Below are 23,783 nucleotides of genomic sequence, written 5' to 3' on the forward strand. Positions count from 1 at the left end.
ATAAAACAAAAAGATTGAATAAACAAAACCATATCAAAGAAATCTTTTCTCTAAGGAAAAATAAGAATGTTTCTAGTATACCAGAAATACTGGATGAATTTAGAAATCACTTTCACAAGATTAACCATAACAACATTAACATGGAACCTAAAGATAAAATAAAGGAGTTTATAACCACAAACATGAATAAAAGCTTAATAAACAGCAGATTAAACTATTGGACAAGAGTATTTCATATACAGAAGTTATTACACAAATAAATAAGCTTAAATCAAACAAAACACCGGGTAATGATGGTATTATACCAGAGATATATAAAATCCTTTCTAAAACTACATATTCATTAATACATAAGGTTTTTATTCTGGCCCAAACTGAGTTAATAACCCCCCCCATCTTGGCAATATACATTTATTTCACCAATTTTAAAACCTAATAAAGATCCAACTAGATGTTCTTCATATCGACCCATCTCATTACTTAATGTTGATTATAAAATGTTTATGAGTATTTTTGCTGATAGATTGAAGACAATTATCCCCGTCATTATAGACATAGATCAGACGGGCTTCATTGTAAATAGAAATACTTTTGATAATATAAGAAGAACTTTAACATTAATTGATTTTGCAAATAGGAAAAAGAAAGATTTAACACTTATTAGTCTTGATATAGGTTCAGCATTTGATTCAGTAAGTTGGGACTATCTGTTTACCTTACTGAAATGCACAAATATCTCTGATGCATTTGTAAATTTAATTGAGCATTTATACAAAGGAACGCTGGCTTATATTAAGGTAGGAACATATGTTTCACAAAAATACCCATTCTTAAAGGTACAAAGCAAGGATGTCCACTTTCTCCACTATTATTCACTTTAGTAATGGAGCCTTGGGCTAATTTGATTAGAAACAGTACTGACATAGAGGGTTTTGAAATAGAAGAAAATACAACATCAAAAATTCAACTTTTTGCAGATGATATTCTAATTACATCAGCAGGATCTAATTCTTCTATGCAGTCTTTATTTGATAAAATGATGAATTTTAAAAGTATTTCTGGTTTAATATTCAATGAAGAAAAACTAAAATACTACCTATATATACGAAAAAATACTCTCATTAGTGATTTTACTAAATATGTACCCAACTCAGGTCAGATAACTTATTTAGGTATAATACTATCTAAAGATATTAAATCTATTATATATAATAACTATAATACCTGTTTTCTTAATATACAAAATCTTTTTAATACCTGGAATAATATGTTTTTACTATGGAGGAGAGACTTACAATTATTAAAATGATAATATTCCCCAAGATTTTATACTTAATACAATCAATAATACTTTCACCTACAAAAATAACTATCAAGAAACTGAATACACTAATGTTAAATTTCTTATGGGCACCTAATAGACCTAGGATTGCATTAAAGAAACATACTAATAGCTGGTCTCAAGGGGGTATTTCTTTTCCAGACTTTAATTTATATATTATCTATTCTATTATAAAAGTTATTACTTTATTAATAGATCGGTCATATGTCGCAAAATGGAAAGATTATTGGGAGCTAATTAGTATGCACTTCATGAAAATCTCCTTAACACATAAAAATATGATTATAAATAACTCCATGTTGTGGTTGCTAAAGGAATTTTGTACTTCACCTATTACACCTAAACATATGGTCTGTTACCCATTAAATATTATTATTAGTTATCGTAACTTTATATTCATGCACCCTAAGTATAGGGAATGGAATTTTATTGTATTCCCTATAATTTATACTCAGGGTATGCTTATGTCATCTACTTCTGAAGGAGCTCATTTAGCTATAGATAATAATCTAAAGTACTGGTATCAGCTGATATCTGATAATAAAGTTAAAAATCTAGATTTCTTAAAACAAGAATTTGATCTAAGAGAAACTTGCTGGTTAGAGGTTCAGATCTTTAGACAACATCTCATTGATAGAATAGATCTAATGTCTATAACAGTTAAAGAATCTATTCCAAAACTGATTGATTACTTGATAATAAATTTACAGCATAAAGTTTCTGATAAAGGTAAACTTTTATATATACATAAAATTATCAGACAAGAAACTTTTTACAATGTAGATTCATACTGGAATTATTTCACCTCTATTAATGGGGACCCACCAACTCAACAAGATAAACAATATATATTGAATCTGCTTATAGAACTACATCTTCCATTGTCTGGAGACTTTATACATGGAAATGTTTACATAGATCTTTTTATACACCTTTGATGATGAATAAAATTAATAATAAAGATAATCTATGTAAGAGATGTAATGTAGAAATTAATGCTGACTGGGCTCATATATTTTATGACTGTATGAAGTTGAAAGAATACTGGAAGTCAATTAATGAATTTTTGCAGGCTATTTTACAGATAATTTCATTATTTCTAAGTCTCTTATATTATTCAACACACGTACCTCAATGTGTTAAAAAGATTAAGCTTCCCTTGTTATGGTCTATCCTAGCAGTGGCTAGGAAAATAATAACTAGAAATTGGATTTCAGATACACCTCCTTCGTTCAATGAATTTAAAAATGTTATGAATATAATGTGTCATATGGAAATAAGCACAATTAGAATGAGAACAACTAGAAAAACATCACATTTTATTGTATGGGATAATTTACAAAATTTGTTAAAAAAATTCTAATTTCAATAGCACAGTATTTTAGTTTAATTAATTGATCTGATTGTAGTGGATGTCTTTGTAAATACTTTAGTTGTTTTGTTGAATATTATAATAATACCTATTTTTAATTATTTGTATAAAATTGTTATGATATTTCTCTTATATGTTAAAACAATAAACTTGTTTTAAAAAAAAAGAAAAAAAAAAAAAAGGATACAGCCCAGTTACACATGTGCTGTGTGCAGCCTACCTGTAACACATTGGACACATGGACTAACTAGTTAGCAACTATACAACTAGATCTCTAAGATGTGTCTACCTGTTATGTGTCAGTCAATGTGTATATGATGGTATGACACACTATGTATTCTCCATATACAAACATTACATCCCCCATTATCATATTGTACATGTCTGTGGATGGTCTGCTTGCAGCACGAGACCTGGTACACACCTCACCCTACAGATGGTGTAATTTGTGCAATGACAGCCACACAGTTCAGTAACACTACATACCTGGGTTGGGGTCTAGACACAGTGTCGCTAAGTAAGGATGTGTGTGTATGTGGATGGGTTGACATAATGGTGCAGATTATACCTGTACCAGCAGGCCACTGGTCAGGTTTGCACAGCCAATAACTGTTATACATACTTGTGGCATGTGTGCAACTGTACACCACATATGTAACAGCCATGGTGTCATCACACTGACATAACCCTGTGGAATATGACTGAAGACCATGCTCCTGCTGACACATGTATGCCTACAGCACAAATGGATGAGAGTATGGGGATATCAATTGGTGTTAACAACAGATGAGATGCATCATAGCTGCATGGCTACACTACCTGACATGTATGCATTACACATTACCTCTGACTACATTCTACACTGCAGTACATTGTGGCACTCTATCACAGTCACCGTGTGAATCAGAACCATGTTAGCCTGTCCCTGCATCGATGTTATGGATGACAGGGATGTGGCACAGGTATCATCATATGCACAGGGTGTGTGAACGTCATCTTAGCTGCATGGCTACACTACCTGACATGTATGCAGTACGCATTACCCCGACTACATTCTACACTGCAGTACGTTGCAGCACTCCATTACAATCACTGTGTGCATCAGAACCATGTTAGCCTGTCCCTGCATTGATGTTATGGATGACAGGGATGTGGCACAGGTATCATCATATGCACAGGGTGTTGCAGATGTGCCAAAGGCCGAGGGTGGTCCAAACATGTGTCACCATGTGTGTGGGTGAGGGGTGTGATTCCTTGATTGAGGCATGGTTATGTGGTGTGTGTCGGTATGGGGTCGCTCTAGGTGTGGTTGCATAGTGTGTGGGTATGCATGCACACAGTTCTGCCATATGGCTGCCCTATACAGGTAATGTTGGACAGCTGCAGACCATACCTGGCAGGGTGCAAATTTCACTGCCTCTGGCCACGGACACACTGATTGTGCCTGCCAGGCATTCCATGGGCACATGCAGGTACAGACCTTGAGGTGCTACTCTCCCTTGATGATGACGTATGTCCGCTGGAACCATGTCCCTCCTGGGACTGGCCAGGGCCACATGCATGAGGCCTGCTGTGGTGTGGTGTGAACAGCAGCCCCTATAGTGTGCTGGGGCTTGTACTGCCACTACAGGACTGGCTGTGCATCCTGGCACATCCACGTTGACAGCCAGCTGCTGGCGTCTCTGGCCTACATCCATGCGGCTGTCGCACCACTCCCACCACACATTCTAGCACAGACATATTACGGTCGAGGATGCCAACCATCTCAGCCCACCATCTATCCATGACCTCAGTATATTCACAGAAGACACCAGTAAGTTCATGGAGGTAGCCTCTTACAGCTGCAGCCTCAGGACCTGTCTGGTGTGCATTTCCATATGTGCCTGTTGCCTCCATTATGGCCTGAAACATGCTCCTGGTGGTACCAGTTGTGGCACCTCTGCCAGGGGCATGATGACTTGCGGTCCTCCCATGAGCACCACAGTACATCTGCTGATATGGTGGCCGTCCGGACATCCAGCTATGCTGACTGTGACCCAAACAGTTGGCATGGGCACCACACTTTCCTGGTCATTGCCAGCAAGTGCCAACTGTCCCTCTGCTATGGCTACACATGATGGGATTTGTAGGGGCACTGTAATTGTGTGCAGGCTTGGTGTGGCTAGGAGGGTGATGACACATGGTGCAGTGTTGTCCTCTGACAACCCCACCTGTGCCTCACCTGTACCTTCATCATCGGTGTCCATAGGGACACCTACCTCAGTTTGCATAAAGGAGGGACCCTGACCCACCTCGCCACCTGTGAGGGAAACAAATAAACATGTTTAGACCTGTACAGCAGTGCATAACAGTACACACACTCACACACACTCATACTGACAGCCACCTTACTACCTCACTTTCCTGAGTTTACAGACAGTCCCACAGTCAGTTACATATGTTCCCCATCCTGCATGGCACTTGCTAATATACACACATCACTACAGCCCATTAACATAACATTCCTCTCCATGCCTACACGTGTGGTTACCTCACCTGACCTGTTACTCCATCGCCTTCCTGACTTGGGTGGAGTAGGTTGTACATGGCCTCACTGCTGTCACCCTGTATTACCCTGAGTATGGGCAGTAATGGTGTATGAGGCCCTTATATGGTTGGGGCTGCTACATTCACTACATATCTCACACACCAGAGCCTCATACTACAGTCTTGCTCAGTCCATGCCACATCTGCTGCACAAGTGACCCATCATGTAGACAACAGTACTACCCGGATACACTCACTGATATGCTGTGGTAATTCCCCATTGCATTTGTAGTGCTGCATATGTGGGTAGTCAGTTACCTATCTGCTGCTAGCAATATGATGTGTATACCTGGTATGTACTGCACCTCCCAATGCATGCTCCATGCTACAGACCTTGTTATGCTTTCAGCTGTCCTGTGTTCACATACCTGACAGATTGTCCTGGTGTCCCATGCCTCACTCCATGTACAGCACAATCCCAAGGGGAAGTACTGTCATGTGGTCAATCCCACTATCACCTGTGCATACATGAACACACACACACACACACACACACACACACACACACACACACACACACACACACACACACACACACACACACACATACACACATCTGACATGCATCGTCCACACTCCACTAGATTGCTTACGAACACAATTTAGACACACACACACACACACACACACACACACACACACACACACACACACACACACACACACACACACACCCCACACTCCTACATATGGAGTTGTACAACATTAGTACACACAGTCCTCCCATTAGCCTTCTGTCAACATGCATTACATATGGAGCACAACAGCATGCAGTGCAACTATAGTGACATCATGTTAGAGGCAGTATACATGTGTGTGAGGCATGGGCTTTGTTGGTAGGTGATGGCCCTTCCCCGTGTTAACACTGCACCATGTACAAAGTGTTACTGTGGACCTGTTCCACACCCTGCCTTGTACTGCGCACCATAACTCACAGGTCTAGAAAGCATTGATGCATCTGTAGTTCTGTGTCAGTTATGTCAGCTCCAATGCTCACAGCCCCTACGTGTTGTAGTAAATCATACCTGGGATGATATGTGAACAGCTATCAGTTGTGGATGCCTGATGTCTGCCTTACAGATCACAACAACAGCAATTCATGTATGACCAGTACATGACTATTACACTGACAGCCAGCGGACCTTACCATGGCTGTGAGGGGTGCCCTACACATGTTCCAGAACTCTGCATGGTTGTAAGGTATACTCATGTGCACATCCCTTGGAGTGCAGACACTGCTTTCACGAGTGCTGTGGGGTCAGGGTTACATCTGCAACGTTTACTTAACCTGATTGTGTGTAGCTGCAGCCATGGTGGTGTTGAGTCACACATGTCCCTACTGTAGGCTATGTGTCCTGCCACACGTCACATCCCTGTGGACACATTACACATTGACAGGATGTTAGTTATCTTGCATGTGTCTGTTGTACCCTTCCGATACCCCAGCATGGTCTCTACTGTGATGAAGCGCATTTCTCAGCAAAAAAACATGAAAATGTACAGCATGCAGTATGGGTAGGTGTGTTAGATGTGTGCATGTGGGATATCCCATAGCTATTACATGCCCAGTTTATCATCATGTATGAACATGAACCATACTCACTGGCTACGGGCTGCTGCCGTGGTGGTATCCTGGAGGGACCTACATAGGAATGCAAGAAATCTGATGTCAGTGGCCACAGCTGTGGCATTCATAAAAGGTGAGTGCAGCATTATGTTACATCAACAGTAGAATTGCACAATATTACAGCTTATAGGCAACTGTTTATTACTACTACACAGAAGCAGACTATGTATATGACATCTCAGTTTTGCATGATGTACCTGTACAGATGCAGATGCATACACGTGAGTGGGGTACTGATATGCCCTGGGGCCTTACCTGCACACTCCTCAGCTAGTGTGTCGTTGGCACCCACCTCCAAGATGTGCCCTTTCAGGTGTTGATGCTGCAGGTGGACAGGTGCCACAAGGCTGCTGAGAAGCTCCTCCACACGAGTGAGGGGTGAATGGGCGGGTCCCCCCCCTGTTGTGAGGTGGTCCCCCCTTAGGACAGCTGCACACTGATGTACATAGCTAAGCAGGTCAGTGCAATGATGCCGGACCTGCTCATAGCTGCAGTTATGCAGTCCGACATCATTGACCCTGTGGACTAGCTCGTTCCACAGGTCGGTCCTCTCCTGCTGGTCGTGGGCTGTCCTGCCAAACAGCAGTATGCAGTGCTGTACCAGGTGGTTGATAATGTTTGCTGTTTCAGTGGCACTGTATGCGGGAAGAAGACTATGCGACATGTGTCCTGGAAGACATAAGGATGAAAAAACGTCTGAGCCACCCATACAGCAGGATTACCATAGTTCTTAATACACATATTTGTCTCCCCCCACCATATCACCTACAATAAACTGTTAACAGACTGCAATTGTTATGTCAGCTGCTTACCTACCATTGGGACATATGTTGTATTGTACCAAGCTTTGTGTTATGTGTATGTTCCATGCTTTGTGCTATGTGTTTGTAGCCATGCTCCCTGTGGTGACACTTATCTTTGCTGGCCTGTTACAGACTATTTTATCTGCATGCCATTGTCAGTGCTACTATATATATGTGTATAAATATACATCTATGTACATATATGTGTAGATATATGTTGTATGTTGTTGATATACCTATGTCTATATGAGTGTCTGTATCTGTACACATACACATCACATTCCATATCACACAGATATGTGGAGTGCATACAGACATCTGGTCCGCATTCTGTAACCGTCTTTCATTCACAGCTGCACTGTTCTGCCTTGCTGCAACACAGACAGGTGCCACATGTGAACACGGACTAACATTAGGATGGCAAATATGGTGTGAGATTGCTGGTACACCTATTACACACCTATGGCATTTCTGCATGCTACATTACACATTAACATGACTGTCCTGCAAGTGGTGAGATTTGACACCCATGTGTCTGCCATGATGGCGGTACATCCACCAACAGCTATTGTCCACAATAACATAACATACACAGATATTATGGCTGACATCTTTGTCATTCATTGCTGATCTTCATAGTTGGTGGGTATGTCCCACTGCTTACAGGGACAGTCAGTATTGTCCAGAGCAGTAGTTCAGTGGGACATCATTACAGGGACAACTACAGATGGCATATATCAAACATTCTACATCATATATCCTATTAATCTATACCACAGACTACATTAAATTACATACAGTTATATTTTACATATCTTTTATTCTTTGGACGGGTGTGACGTCTTCCCGGTTGCGGCTTATAGTTATTGGTTTTCCACTGTGTGAGTTTTGTTTTATAATTTTTTTTCTCTCTCTCTCTGTCTCTCTCCCTCTCCAGTAGAGTGAATGAGATGGTTTGAATGGATTTCAGCATGGCTTTTGTAGGTGATGCACATGATCAGGTGATGGGCTCTGCACCAATCAGTGTGCAACAGTTGCTGACTGCGTGCAGCCTGCTGTGTAGTGATTCAGTTAACCATTGTCATGGCAACCCAGTACTATAAATTGTTTACTCGTGTGGGCGTTGTCCCTTCTCCTTTCCAGTATGGAGGACATCCTTCTTGTATGTGGGCAGCAGTGTTACAGACAGCAGGCTGTAGTACCTATTACAGTGGGGCTTGCAGACACAGGACAACTACACAATCTTAGGTTGTTCTAGACCTACAGACAGAGTGAGTGGTGTTGCTTTGTATATTGCTGGCCTTGCAGTGTTTACGTGTACATAGTAGTTTAGGATGGAATGCAGTCTGTCTGCATAGCTCTCAACAGTGGGCATATTCACATGATGGCCATTGGATTGTCTGTTTGCTTTTGCCTGTGCACCACACAGGTCTTATCCCAAATATATCTCTGGCAATCTGTCTGTGTGCTATCAGTGCATGGCTACTTCCAGTTGTGTTCCTGATGTGTTATTCCTGCATAAGGGTATGTTGCAATGAATCCTGTAATGCCAGCAATTTGCAGGTGTGTAACAGTATGATTACAAGTATAGCCCTGTGTTCCTGCCTGTGTCCACCACATATATGGCTGGCTTTGTCCTGCTGTGATACGATTAGGGGTTGTTAGGTATTGGCCTATCATAATTTACTAATAGTATTCCTGCTGTCATCCCAGTCATATCGTGGACTCCCACGACATTTGTTGGTCAGGGTCCATACATGTGACAGATACATAGACATTAACACAGGTAATATATGTCCCCCTAGGCCTTGACTACAGGGTTTAACTGGCAGCTGCTGAACTACATCTGTTATTGTTTATTGTTACCTATCTTGATGGCAAATCCTTTGTCTACAGTTGTATGAATTGATGGGCTTGGCCTGGACAGCATAGTATGTTATATATCCTCACTGTCTGCATCTACTTTTCTGTCTGGGCCTTGCATTCTTCACCAATTAAATACGTCCAGATCTATGTGCTGTTGGTAATGGCATACATTATTGTAAAATACACCATTAAAGGTTGTCTGTGTATACATATCTGTATGTCATCTCATGTTCTTTGAATAGTGAGTGGGTCTATGTGTAATGCAGTACTCCTGTTCAAGTGTAAATGTCATTTAATAGGTTATACAGCAAAACAATGTTGTTATATCGATTTCATACGGAAAATAAAATGTGCTACAGTGGGATTCAAACCGAGAATGCGTGCATGTTAGGCGGATGCTCTGCAGTTCTGCTTAATTTGCATATTTCTACCTTAATGTCATACCCATGCTCCCTTTCCCCTGCCCCCGAGCTCCACGTACACAGCATCAATCCATTCTGCAGTCGCTAGCCCTGCCATACCACACCTCCACACATTTCCCTCTCTGCATGACTCGGTAATCCTCCATTTTACTGTTTTGATGCAACCTTCTGCAGGCTCCTCATCTGTATAGTCCACATACATTCGAGCCTTCCCTTTATCCACCTCCGATACTGGTGGAAACATCATTGTGACCCACAAAGTCTGGTGCGTCCCGCCATGGACGGAGCTGTTGTTGTGTCATGAGTAGACTTTGCTGGTCTACACTGTTTCTCCCCTTGGTAGCATCCTGCCAAGGTTTTGAGAAGCAGTGGTTTGCTCACACACCAGATCAGCCTCATCTCCCACTTCCACGGATGAAACAAGCCCCCACACCGTGCCCCATTTTCTATTCCTCTCTTCAGAATTATACAAGACTACTGTTCTCACAGTATGCGTTGACAGGTACTGTTCATTGATACTCATAGACTGCTCAGAATACTGTGACTGAGCACTGTGCACATGTTTGCTGGTATAAATGTACATACTTACATACATTTCCTATACTGTTGACTGACTGTGCCGGATGATATGTTTGTGATAACAGTAGTTGACTGTATATCTGCCATGTCTTCGTGGTAACTCACTTGGACTATAGTGTGCAGTGGGGGGACCCAGAAGTGCTGATTATGCTGTTACTGGACACGATGAGGGCTGTGAGCTACAGAGTGCCTAAGGCACTGCAGGGGAAGTGTACGCGGATATGTGCTGTTGTGCACTAGGCTCAGACATGCTGACCTCCAGTTACGGCATCTTACACTGGGTTGTCCTCCACATTGCTTAACCAGTGTGGGCATTGCTTACTGGTCTCACAGAGGCATACTCCCGCTTGCTGCCATATACCCCTATGCTACTTTATGTACATGTCAGTATTATACATGCTTAACTCAGGTGTACATGTCAGGTATGACTGTTCACAAAGGTCAGTGTAAGGTGAAGTGGGATTCCATTTTAGCAGTTCTGGATAGGTTACAGTCAGGTATTCGGGTTAGGTTTAGGTATGCCATACCTGTGTTGTAGAGTAGATGTGAATAGTGAAGGTGTAGGCAGGTAGGTGGAGGGTTGGACATTTTAACTGTACAGTAGGCCATTCGACTGATTGGTGGGGGAGCAGTAGTGTAGGTTTGCAGGGTGTTGGGATATGTATGTGAAGCAGGATAGGAGGTGTCAGTGTCAGTAGGTGGTGTAGGGGTGTGGAGTGTTGGAGGGTGGTGGACTTCGCCAGGTGGTGATCCAAGTGTGCTTGGGTTTTCCCTTCATGTGTTATTTACATGTGTACTTTGGGACACCTGTGGTAATACACTTGGGTTGGGGGTTCCAGATTCTGCCAATATAGTTGTGTGGAGGGTGTCACCTACTTGTCACTGTGAACATTTCTATGAATGAATGAACAGCAGATGCAGGGTGGTTTCCAATGAGACGGAGTCCGAGTAATGAAAAAAGTCTTTACTCAATCCAATGGTCAAAATGAAGTACAAATACACATAAAGTCACAGTTTAAAAATAATAAAACAACAAGTTAAGCGCTTTCGTCAATACTCAAACTTCTTCAGAACAGTGAATTGCTGGCTGATAACTCCTTAAATACACACATAGTCAATTAGTAAAATATTGCCCCACATCATTTCCTTTCAATTAAGAAACATCACAGGAAGTGTAAGGTAGTAGTGAATACTCCCCCTATTTGCAAGTACACAAAAAGTCAGCTAACCAAATGTTGACTCAATAGTGTCACATATAAAGAATGTTATAAGGCAAAAAATACCAATGACAATATAAATAAATCATAACATAAATAACTGTTTAAGTTTCAAAAGTGGTGCTATAGAAATTCTATCATTAAGACCTGGAGGGGAGTATGCATTCAGTCTGATCTGCCACTTTAACTCAATGTACTCCAAATATTCCTCAACAGGTCCACCCCTTTGTCCCAAATCAACTTGTTCAAGAATAAAAAAACTAAAACTATGATTACTTTGGTCATTAATATGCCTAAATAAAGCATTCTTCATATTTTTCTGCTTGATATCATATAAATGTTGGTAGACTCTAAGTCTAAAAGCATTTTTTTGTTTTCCCCACATAATAACCTTGGCAGTTTTTACATACTGCAATATAAACAACCCCCTTAGTATAGAAAAACATTTTCTTTTTATTAGTGATGAATCCAAAATTCTTAAGTTTAAATTTGTCCGTATCCATCATGAAAGGGCACTGGGGACATCTACCACATTTATACGTGCCACCTCTAGTGAGATTAGGTTTGTCTTTTTCAAGTAGTCCTTTTATTGATGTACTCTTTTTATAAACTATAGTGGGTCTATTACCTATCTTGTCCAAGACCCCAATATCATTATCAAAAACCTTCCAATATTTATGTATTATGTATTTGATTTCTTCAAAATCTGCAGAATATGTGAGTGTCAGTGCATGTGTAAAAATAGCATTATTGTGCCTCACATTGTTGTGGTCATCCCTATTGCCCAATAGGGCTCTAAAGTGTCCACTGGTCCTCTTATTTATAACTTCCTGAATGATGTTTAATAGAAAACGCTCTGGGTAACCTCTTCTCTGAAGCATATTGGACAAATTGTCACATTCCTTGGTAAAGTCATGAAAGTCAGACACCATCCTGACCAGTCTAACACATTGGCCCTTGACCAGGGCCTTCTTCTGGTGCAAAGGATGTGCACTAGTAAAATGTAATAATGTGTTAGAGTAGGTTGGTTTCCTATATAGTTGGGAAATAAAACAGTTGTTCACATAATCTTTCTTTATGGTGATGTCCAAATAATGACTATAATCTAGATCCTTGACCATAGTAAATCTCAAAAAACTGGTGGTACTGTTCATGTACGAAAAGAACCTATTCAAATCTTGTTCTGATTGATTCCAAAACAGGACAATATCATCAAGGTATCACCCATACAATACCCATGAAGTCCTGAATTTGGAGTTAAAAATGTATTGATCTTCCCAATGTGCTAAGACAATGTTGGCGAAGATTGGTGCACAACATGCACCCATGGCAACTCCAAGCCTTTGTTTAAATAAATGTCCTTCAAATGTAATGAAATTATTTTCCAAAACCATCTCCATACAAGTACAGATGGTCAAGATGGTGTCATGATTCAATGACGAATTACTGCATAGAAACTCATAGAACCAGTCCATACCTATATCATGTGGTATAGCTGAAAACAGGTCACAGACGTCAATAATCACCAGGATGAGGTTACTGTCATACATATTCTGATTGACTTTACCAAGGAAGTCCCGTGAGTCCTTAATTATAGTAGTCCGATTATCAAGGACCCCCTTAGTCATACTGTCAATGTATTTTGCTATACTAAATGTTTTGGAGGCTTTGGCATCTACAATGTGTCTTAAAGGTGGACTGTGTATTGATTTGTGAATGTTTGGTATTCCAAATATGGTGGGAATCCTGGGATGTTTGGTTAAAATGTAGTTGTGTGTGTCTAGTGTGATTTGTCCATTCAGTAAAAGTTGCTCCAATTCTAAGTCAATGTTACGATATGCTATGTTTAATTCATTTCGTGAGGTCTCAGTGTACACTTCACTATATAGTATGTCAAACATTCTACTATTGTAATCATCAGTATTCATAATAACCAGACCCCCACCCTTGTCTGGTTTCATGAGTCTTATATTAGTCTGATGTAAAATTTCACTCAAAATACCCTTCTCCTCTATTTTTAAATTGTCTGTGGGTGAGTCATTATGCCTATAACCCAATTGTGTTCTAATGTCGTTTTCACATAGAACCTCAAATATTTGTACCAAAGGGTGATTGGGAGGTTGAAAGGTACTTGGTCTCCTAAGGTTTGAGCCATAAGAAAAATTACTATCAGGAAAAAATAAAGCTAGATTTAATTTCCTTGTAAATAGTTTTAACTGCACCATAACATCTACTATGTTGCCCTTACTAGTAGGCACAAAATTCATACCTTTGGATAGAAAATCGGCCCATTCCCTAGTGACAGTAAGACCACTGTAATTATAAATACTGAAGTCACCCAAATCATTAGTCACAATTGAAAGAACCACATTCTCAGTCTCAGTGTGTGATGGGCTGCTTATCTCCGGTAGTTGTTCCATCCCCCCCCTCCCCCTCCGTGGTGCAGATCGAGGACTGTAATAATTCAACCTCGTCTGTCTTTAGTTGATTAGCCTCTCCGATCTCCTGAGAGGGGCTTATTCTAAAGGGATTTCCTCTCCATCCTTATCATCATCCTGTGTCTCACAAGCTTGCCCTAACATATAAGTATTGTGATTACCAGTAATTTGATTAAATTGCCCTCTTGGGAGGTCTGGATAAGCCACACCCTACTCATAATCCATTTTGTCCCTACATAACTTCCTTTCCTTTCTCCCTTTTAAATCACTGAGTTCATTATAGACAGTATCAAACACAGCATTAAAAACATTTTTCTTAGATTCAGACAATAAGTCATTTTTAATGTTGACATCTACCTGATTAATTTCTCTTAACAATAGTGCCATTTTCTTATTGTTATCCACAATAAGAATACGTAACAGTTCACAGCCTTGTCTGTTAAAAAATCCCAAAAGTTCTTTGTAAAGATGTGAATCTTTTTCCAACCCGGTTGGATATTTCCACATTCGTAGTCCTTTAGGGACTTGCTCCCTCTTGATACATTCAGTTAGGTACTCATTTTCTAACTGAATTTTCTTATATTTGAATAATAAAGTTTTAAACATGTGGATTTGTTGATCTAGTGTCAGGATTCACATTCTTGTTCCTACAATTTAAACCGAGATCAGTTTTTAACCAATGTTCTATGGAATGTTAACATAGTCCGCTTCACGAGGCTCATGCATATTCAAGCCTTGAGTGCCATACCACCAATGGTAGCGGAATACATCACTTCCTTATTCCCATTACCCAGGTAATTATTTCCTTGTCCCGGAGGAATGGAAGAACAAGAACTAGACTATGAAGTGTCCAAACATCTATTTCTCAAGCCAGCATTGTCCCTGATAATATTATCGACCTTGGCTGACAATTCAGCAACAGTCTTGGTAAGAAGCGTCACGGATGTCAAGACACTTTGTAAATTGGCACCGTCAATGCGAGTCACCTGGCCACTTGCATCCATAACAAAACACCGACAAACTCAGTAAGCAGAATAAAAACTAGAATGAACAGCAGATGCAGGATGGTATCCAATGAGATGGAGCCCGAGTAATGAAAAAATTCTTTACTCAATCCAATGGTCAAAATGAAGTACAAATACACATAAAGTCACAGTTTAAAAATAATAAAACAACAAGTTAAGCGCTTTCGTCAATACTCAGACTTCTTCAGAACAGTGAATTGCTGGTTGATAACTCCTTAAATACACACATAGTCAATTAGTAAAATATTGCCCCACATCATTTCCTTTCAATTAAGAAACATCACAGGAAGTGTAAGGTAGTAGTGAATACTCCCCCTATTTGCAAGTACACAAAAAGTCAGCTAACCAAATGTTGAATCAATAGTGTCACATACAAAGAATGTTATAAGGCAAAAAATACCAATGACAATATAAATAAATCATAACATAAATAACTGTTTAAGCTTCAAAAGTGGTGCTATAGAAATTCTATCATTAAGACCTGGAGGGGAGTATGCATTCAGTCTGATCTGCCACTTTAACTCACTGTACTCCAAATATTCCTCAACAGGTCCACCCCTTTGTCCCAAATCAACTTGTTCAAGAATAAAAAAACTAAAACTATGATTACTTTAGCTACGGGAAAGTAAGCAGGGTAGGGATGGTGGTTGCATGTGTGTTGCGGGTGGCAGAAAGCAGAACTATGGGTTATGCATGCATGAGTTGGGTATGGCTTGGGTTGGATGGGCCTGTACTGCTCGGCCCGCCTAGTGGGTGGGGGAGAGGGGGATGTGATGTCAACATGTGAAACATAACAGAGGGCTAATTTAATTCCCTAATTCAATAACAGACGTACAATACTAAGAGCTTGGTAGTGTATTGCAGGGTGGACGTTTTTGGCTGGGCAGGGGGTATGCCAGTTCGTACGTGACGTATATTGTTTGAGGCTTCTCAAGCCCATTGGCATCTACAGATGTTTGCTATATATACGTCTGTGGGTATGTATATTTGCTTACATATTTCTATGTCCGTATATACCTGCATAGATATATATCTGCATAGACATATGCAACGTGCTGTGTATATGTAGACTTATGGGTGTAGATACATATATGTGTCAGTTTAGGCATATGCATGCATTTATGTGCATATATATTGATATATATGTATATAGTGTTAGAAAAAATATGTGTATATATATATATATATATATATATATATATATATATATATATATATATATATATACATATTTAGATATGTTGTATCTGTTTAGATATTAATATAGTTACACACACAAACATCTAGGTGATGGTATACATTCTCTGTACTGTTGCATGACAGGACTGGATGATATGTTTGTGAAAACAAGGAATTTCTTTGTATTGGTCATGGCTTTGTGGTAAATCACCCTGTCTAGGGTGTGCAAGGTCCTTGATTTAAGCCTTGCAAGAGTTGTTTATTTTGTTGCTGGGCACAACACGGCCCAATGGATGCAGAGTGATTAAGTCACTTTAAAGCAGTTGTAAGTAGGTTTGCGTGGGTTTGGGCGTAGGTAAGCACTGCTAACTTCCAGTTACAGTTTCTTATACTCTGTTAGCCTCTAAATTGCTTAACCTTTGTAGGCATAGGTTACCCCCATGCAAACAGGCTGACACCCAATTACTGCTGCTTAAAAGTGCCTACTCCCACTTACCCCCTGCTAATTTCTTTAAAAGAAAAGAAAAAAGGGTTGATAGGAAAGTGGTGAAAAGGGGCACAAAGAGGGTAAGACAGTAGGGAAAATTGCTAGGCATGTGCATGAAGGGTGTAGGAAAGGTCCATAGCTGCCCATTTCTTCTACGGCAACAGTTGTGCATATACACTGAATTTGGAGGTAGATTTGGACCCACAAGCACCTGGGAGAGGGGTGAGGACAACATAAATTCATTGTGATGCCAATTAGACCAGATTACATGTGTCCAGTGGACATGTGTGTGAAATGGACAGCTATGTATGGGGCAAGATTTTTTTATGGGAACAGATTGCCCTTTTTTTTCAGTTGAGAATGGGAGGGGTAGTAGGTATATTTGGGGAGGTAGGTTTGGTAGGTTAACAGACAAGACAAACAGGATGAATACAGGGGTGGTATATGACACATGTGGGGGGTAAACACCTTGGACATGGAGGGGTGTTTGGAAGTCGCAAGCCCATGAGCCCCCAAATGGAAACAGTGGGACTGAGGTCCCCACCCATGGGCAGTCACCACTGCACCTTCACGGCCTTAAAGGTAGCTTTGCTGGGGGCTATGTAGGAGGGGAAGGCTCACCCTCTAACTGCACCACTCAGCCCTCAAGCTGGCAGAGCTGGTCTCGAAACTCCAGATTGAGCTCCCTACTCACCATGGCCCAGACATGTCGATGGGTGACAGGTTCCTCTCCGTGCATGCTCACGGGGGGTGAGCCCTATCCCCTGCAGCGGTTCCACCCGAAGGTGGCGCAGGACCCACGGAGGAGGAGGTCCCAGGCTGGGCCTCAGACGTGCTCGTGCCCGGTGCCATGGCCAGCTGAGGTGGGACAGTTGGGTCCGCTGGGACCGGCCTTCCCATACGAGCTATGTTGTAGTAGGTTTATGACAGATATTGGTTATTAATAGTCAACAGCATTCAGGATTAGTTATAACAGCTTGCATAGGTATTCCCATTAACCCAAAACACCAGAATTAAAACAGTTGCAGAGCAAGCAGAACACATGCATATATGGAACAACAGTGGGATTACAACAGCATGCAGGTTTCATTGATGGCAACAGGCCACCAATATGGGTGTATTTTAACATGGCACATGCATAGAAACAAATGTGAATATTTATAAACCATTGGGACATATGTCTCAACAAATGTTTGGAGCGTACACATACCGATTGAGGTGTGTCATTGGGCTATTTTTGCACATATGGTAGCGTTGAGAGAGAGAGTTCAATTAACAACTAATGTATCTTTGTAGTTTTCACAACATTCTTAGTCACTGCAGTGATCTGTGCCTTACATGTATTATTACACTACCCAATGGCCTTACATTGTACACTGGTATGTTTATAAATTATTATATATGTGAACTGTGTCTTAGATACAGGCATGACAAGATGCAGGTGTTAATGCAACACATGTTGAGAATTGCTCTCATACACTTTGGGTGAGGTGCTAGAATGACAGGTTTGTTTTCATATATATTCTCTGACTATGTACACATTTGACTATCAGTACATTTCTTGGATCGTCACACTGATTTTTCCTGGGAACGGGGTACCAGGCTGGTGATGTGGGCCATTTATCTGGACATGCTGGACAGATTGGAACAGTTGTAGGGCTATGAATATGCATACAACTTTCTATCTGAACATTCTAGAAAATTCTGTACAGTTGGGTGTAATTATGCATACAGCTTTCTATCTGAACATTGTAACAAAATCTGTACAGTTGTGGGTTATGATTATGCATACAACTTACTAGCACTCCTGGGATTCAAACCCCTGCTGTGTGTGACAGAAAAGTTATAGTTAACATCACAGTACACTGTGCCATCAGGGAATTGATGTGAAGCATTCTACTCTTTTCTATCTAAGTCTCCCTCACTTGTACAATATGACTGACTTCTTGGCACTTCCAACATTGTTATACAGAACTTCATACACATTTTATCTGCATACCACAGTGTGGGTTACACTGCTTAATACAACAGTACTATTTATAGTATGCAACAGTTCAACAACACATGAAAGAAGAGTAAACAGAAGCACTCCAGTGGTTATACCTTTATTCACAGAATATTACACATTTATTTCTACTGGTACGACACTTTCTAAGGCTCTTATATTTATTTGTTATGACAGTACATGCAGACAAATACTAACCTGCCTCACGACACAGCCTTTGCAACCTAGCATCATGGGCTTGCTGGTTCGCAGCCCGCTCATCTGCAGCTGTCAGAGAAATGCAGTGATATTTAGCCATGCCTATCCATAGTATACACAAGCTAGGCAATTATTCACTACTTAGTAGAAAGAGTACTTACTCAGTACTGTGGCATTAGTCATCTGCCGAGACTTCTGGATCCACTGTTACCGTACATCCCCCCTCCACCACTTCAGGTCAGCATGGTGGTGCCTGACCTGCTCATCAGTCCGGTAGATACCTGTGGCACTGGTGAGGTCACGGGCAAGACTGTCCCAGGAATCCGTTCTATACTGTGAGCCCTGGTACTGGCCTGGCAGTAGTCTCTGCTCATCTTTTTTTCCAGGAGCCATACCATGAATTTTGACTCCTGAATGCCCCATTGCTGCACTTTGAATCGAGTGCCTTCACCCACACCAGCCATTCTGCCTGCAGTAGGAAGCTACAACCATTTATGGGAAGTATTCCCACCTGTGGGGTTTAAGTACTGCCAATTTCCCACACTTTTCCATGATTGGCTGGTTTTGAAAAGGCTTAGCTATGGCACACCTGCTTACCTAAGGTTGGCACTGCTTAATGAGGTATACCACTAGGCAGATTGCATTGGCTCCCCTGCACATTGCTTACACTTACTAAGTTGAGCTGTGCTGTGGTTAGCATTGCTTAATAGTTAATTAGCACTAAATTTGCCTTTTGGCAGTGATTTATTATTCATTACAGATTATATATGTGTCTGGTATCCATGATTCATGTGTACATACACTGTATGGGGACCTGGGGACTTCTACACTTTATTACAATAACACCTCAAATCTATGCTTACTGCAGTACTCCAGTTCACATATTTATGTTCTCTGGCAAGTTATACAACATCACACTGTACATAGATTCAGTTCACATGTTTGATTTGATTTTCCTGTGGTGAGGATTAGTTTGCTGATACCTCATTTATATGTGTTGCTATGATGGCTTAGTGATTAACTACTGTGACTGTGGTATACAGGGTCCTGAGTTCGACCCTTGCAGAAGCTGTTTATTTTGTTGCTGGGCAGAACATGGGCCATTGGGGACAGAGTGATTAAGGCACTTTAAAGAAGTTGTAAGTGGGTGTGCATGGGTTTGCACGGAGCTAAGCAATGCTAACCTCCGGTTACAGTTTTTTAGATTCAGTTACCTTCTACTTTACTTACTCTATGTAGACAATGCTTACCCCTGCGCAAACGCACTTAGAGATGCTTACTAGTGCTTATATATGCTTACTACTGCTTATTTGTGCTTAAACCTGCTTACTAGTGCCTTATTCATTATGACACTGACACTTCACATGTGCATTTAATGCTGTACTCCAGTTCACATTTAAATGTTATTTAGTAAGTTATACAGCAAAAAAAATGTAAAGAAATGCTCATATACAGATTTCACAAAGTGGGACTCAAACAAGGAATGCCTGCTCATTAGGTGAATGCTCTGACCACTACACTATTGCTGTACTGCTTCATTTGCATATATCTGCCTTGTTATCCTCTTCAGCCTTTTAAGCTGCTTTAACCATAGCTTAGCGATGGGCACACCCGCACACCTACAATTAGCTGTACTCGGAGTTTTAAAAAAAAATAAAGGGGTTTCTTCTTTTTATTTTTATGTCCTGTTGCTGTTGTACACATGGGGAACTGTTGGGTGGGGATATGCGGACACCTATGAGCGGTCTCGCTCATTTATTTACACTTTCTGCTGTTCTACTTTGCAGGGGCATGTTTATTGTGAGGGCTCTACTCTCAGACACGCCCCCCTGCACTCATCCACGCTCCATGTAGGATTAGGAGTACAGGCAGCATGCCTTCATTAATATGCATGGCGCACTGTGTCCTCCTCCTTAACGGCTGCTTCCTTGCAGGACTAGACTAGTCCTGCATGGAAGATTACTAAATCCGGGGGACTGTCTTATTTAATTATCTTGAAAGTACATTTTGACAAAGGAATGTGATACATTTATTATTCACATCATATATATATATATATATATATATATATATATATATATATATATATATATATATATATATATATATATATAAAATGATATTACATAGATATATATATATTACTATTCTTTGTGTGAAACCAAGTATTAACAGCCATCCTATCTATATGTTCAACTACTTAAAACAATGTAAAAAGTCACAATCACTCAGATCCATTCACACAAAAAGGCTTTACCTACTGTGCACACATAAAATACATGCTAAAACCAAACAAAAAAGTGTTTGCTACCTAAATGAATGTTTTAGATATGATTTTATATCAGAATGGAAAAAGTGTAATAATAATAAAACAATAAAAATCAAAGCTGCAGTTAAATGAATGGCAAACATTGCTGTCAAATTATGACTGATTCTAAACAACTACATAAGATTAAACTAACTAAAAGCATACCTAAAGAAGAGAAGTACACACATTACTGTGTGTCATCATAGATGATCAGTTGGAATTCTACAACCATGTATCACATGTAGTTAAATAAAACCATCAAAAACTTGGCACATCCTATAGAGTAAAAACATTTCTCATTGAAATAGCCAGAAGACATTTAGCCTCCACTTTCTTACTGCCATGTTTCCTCAATGCTTTGCCAATCTTCATAACCTTCAAGTCTCATGACTATGCAAACTGGAAAAATATTATAGTAAAATAGCTAAATTTGCAATAAACTACAATAGAACGCACCACTGAACTAGCCCTCAAAAAATTAAACTGATTAAAAATGCCATATCACCTAGCTCTTTCTCTGCCGATTAAAATACACACATTTTTCTGTAAGCTAGAAAACTGTTCAGTCACCAAGAACTTAATAGATCATTATTCCCCCAATACAATTTTATGCTCTAGAGAAAAAAATAATTTGTCACTATAACCAAATCATCTAATTCTGCAGTTGACTCTCTAGATTCAGATAGGGTAGCTAAACTATGGAACCACATTCCACTACCACTGAAATCCATACTGAATGCAAACTGATTTAAAGCACAAGTAAAACTTCAGCTAGCAAATCAATGGATCTGCTCCTTTACTTCTCCAAGGCGAATGCCACTGTTATCTCCAGCTTACCATATTGTCAAACCATTTCTCTTCTGTCAGGGTCCTATACCTCACAATCAGTCCTCACCTTTGCCTGAATAGTTTTAATATCATTTCACAAATATATACATTATTTTGTGACAATACTCATCTCCACCTCTATACTTCTTTACTGGAAAAGCTCACCCAGACTCTGCCACAGCTTGCTGTGAAGGAAAGGTTAGTTTGCTTTTGATTTCTTGTACTTTGCATTACTTGATTGCCTTTTTCTATTTTGTATACTGTGATATGTTTCCTTTACATTGTGTTTTATTTGTATTCTGATTTTAACTGTATATTAAAACTTGAAAAAAGACCACAGCTGTGTCTCTTGTTGTCAGACAGAAATTAGAACAAGTCGGTTAAGGAATCACACAGAAGTTAGAACAGGTTAGGTAAGGTTAATCATTTGTGAACTGAGGGAGTGGAGCTAGGAACTAAACATTATATTAAAGGGGCAAAATAAAACATTTCAGAGCTTTACTGGAAAGGCTCACCCAAACTCTGCCATAGCTTGCTGTAAGAAAAGTTAGTTTGCTTTTGTTTTCTTATACTTTGTATTACTTTATTGCCTTTTCTATTTTGTATACTGTGATTTGATTTCTTTACACTGTGTTTACTTGTATTCTGCTGTTAATTGCATATTAAAACTTGAAATGAGACCACAGCTATGCTTCTTGTGAGTCAAACAGAATTTTTGTCCACGCTTCCACCCTGTTACTTTTGTGCTGTTAAACACTACTATCTTTCTAGTTGCCTGCCCCTTATGTTAATTTGACCATATATCTCTTTCCCTCTCTCTTTTCTCTGGCTGATGTGAGTAAGCACAATATTATCATTTTGTGAAATTACTCCCCTTCAACTATTGAAATTTATTGGCCATCCCACTGTATTCCATAGTACCAGAATACAAAAGTACCTACCCCATTTCAATCTATCTTGTTCTTTTAAAAATAGTGGCTATCCACTTAGACAGCTAAAACATAAGTTGCCCATTTCGTATATATCTGCTTAGGATGTTAAACCATTTTTTTCATCTTACCTTTAAACATCTATTGCAAGACCACCAGTTATTGGAGTGCCCACATTCAGCCTGTCAGTAGTCATCTTGGGATTGGTGCTTCTATTTTCTCTTGGTGAGAGAAGGGGTACAGAAACATTATTTCCTGGAGACTACTGGTCACTCAAAAGCCTAATAACTGCTTTATAGGTGACAGCTTGGAATCTGTGCTTATCTACTGGTACTGGTGAGAGAAGGAGCAGAGTGCATTGATTCCTGACTAGTTCTTGTTAGAGAGTGAGTGTCTGTGCTTAACATTATTGATTGGTCTGCCTGCTATTCAAGGCATCTACCAGGAAAAGTCTACAGACCTACAGACATTTGCATCATCTGGGACAAGACTGTGGATCACCAAACAGGCTGTGGCTTGCTTCTCATCTTGGGATCAGTGCTAATATTTTGCTTCTGGTGAGAGAAGAAGAA

Source organism: Protopterus annectens, chromosome 2.part0 (assembly GCF_019279795.1).
Source record: "Protopterus annectens isolate FY-2018-M chromosome 2.part0, PAN1.0, whole genome shotgun sequence".
NCBI classification, from domain to species: domain Eukaryota; kingdom Metazoa; phylum Chordata; order Ceratodontiformes; family Protopteridae; genus Protopterus; species Protopterus annectens.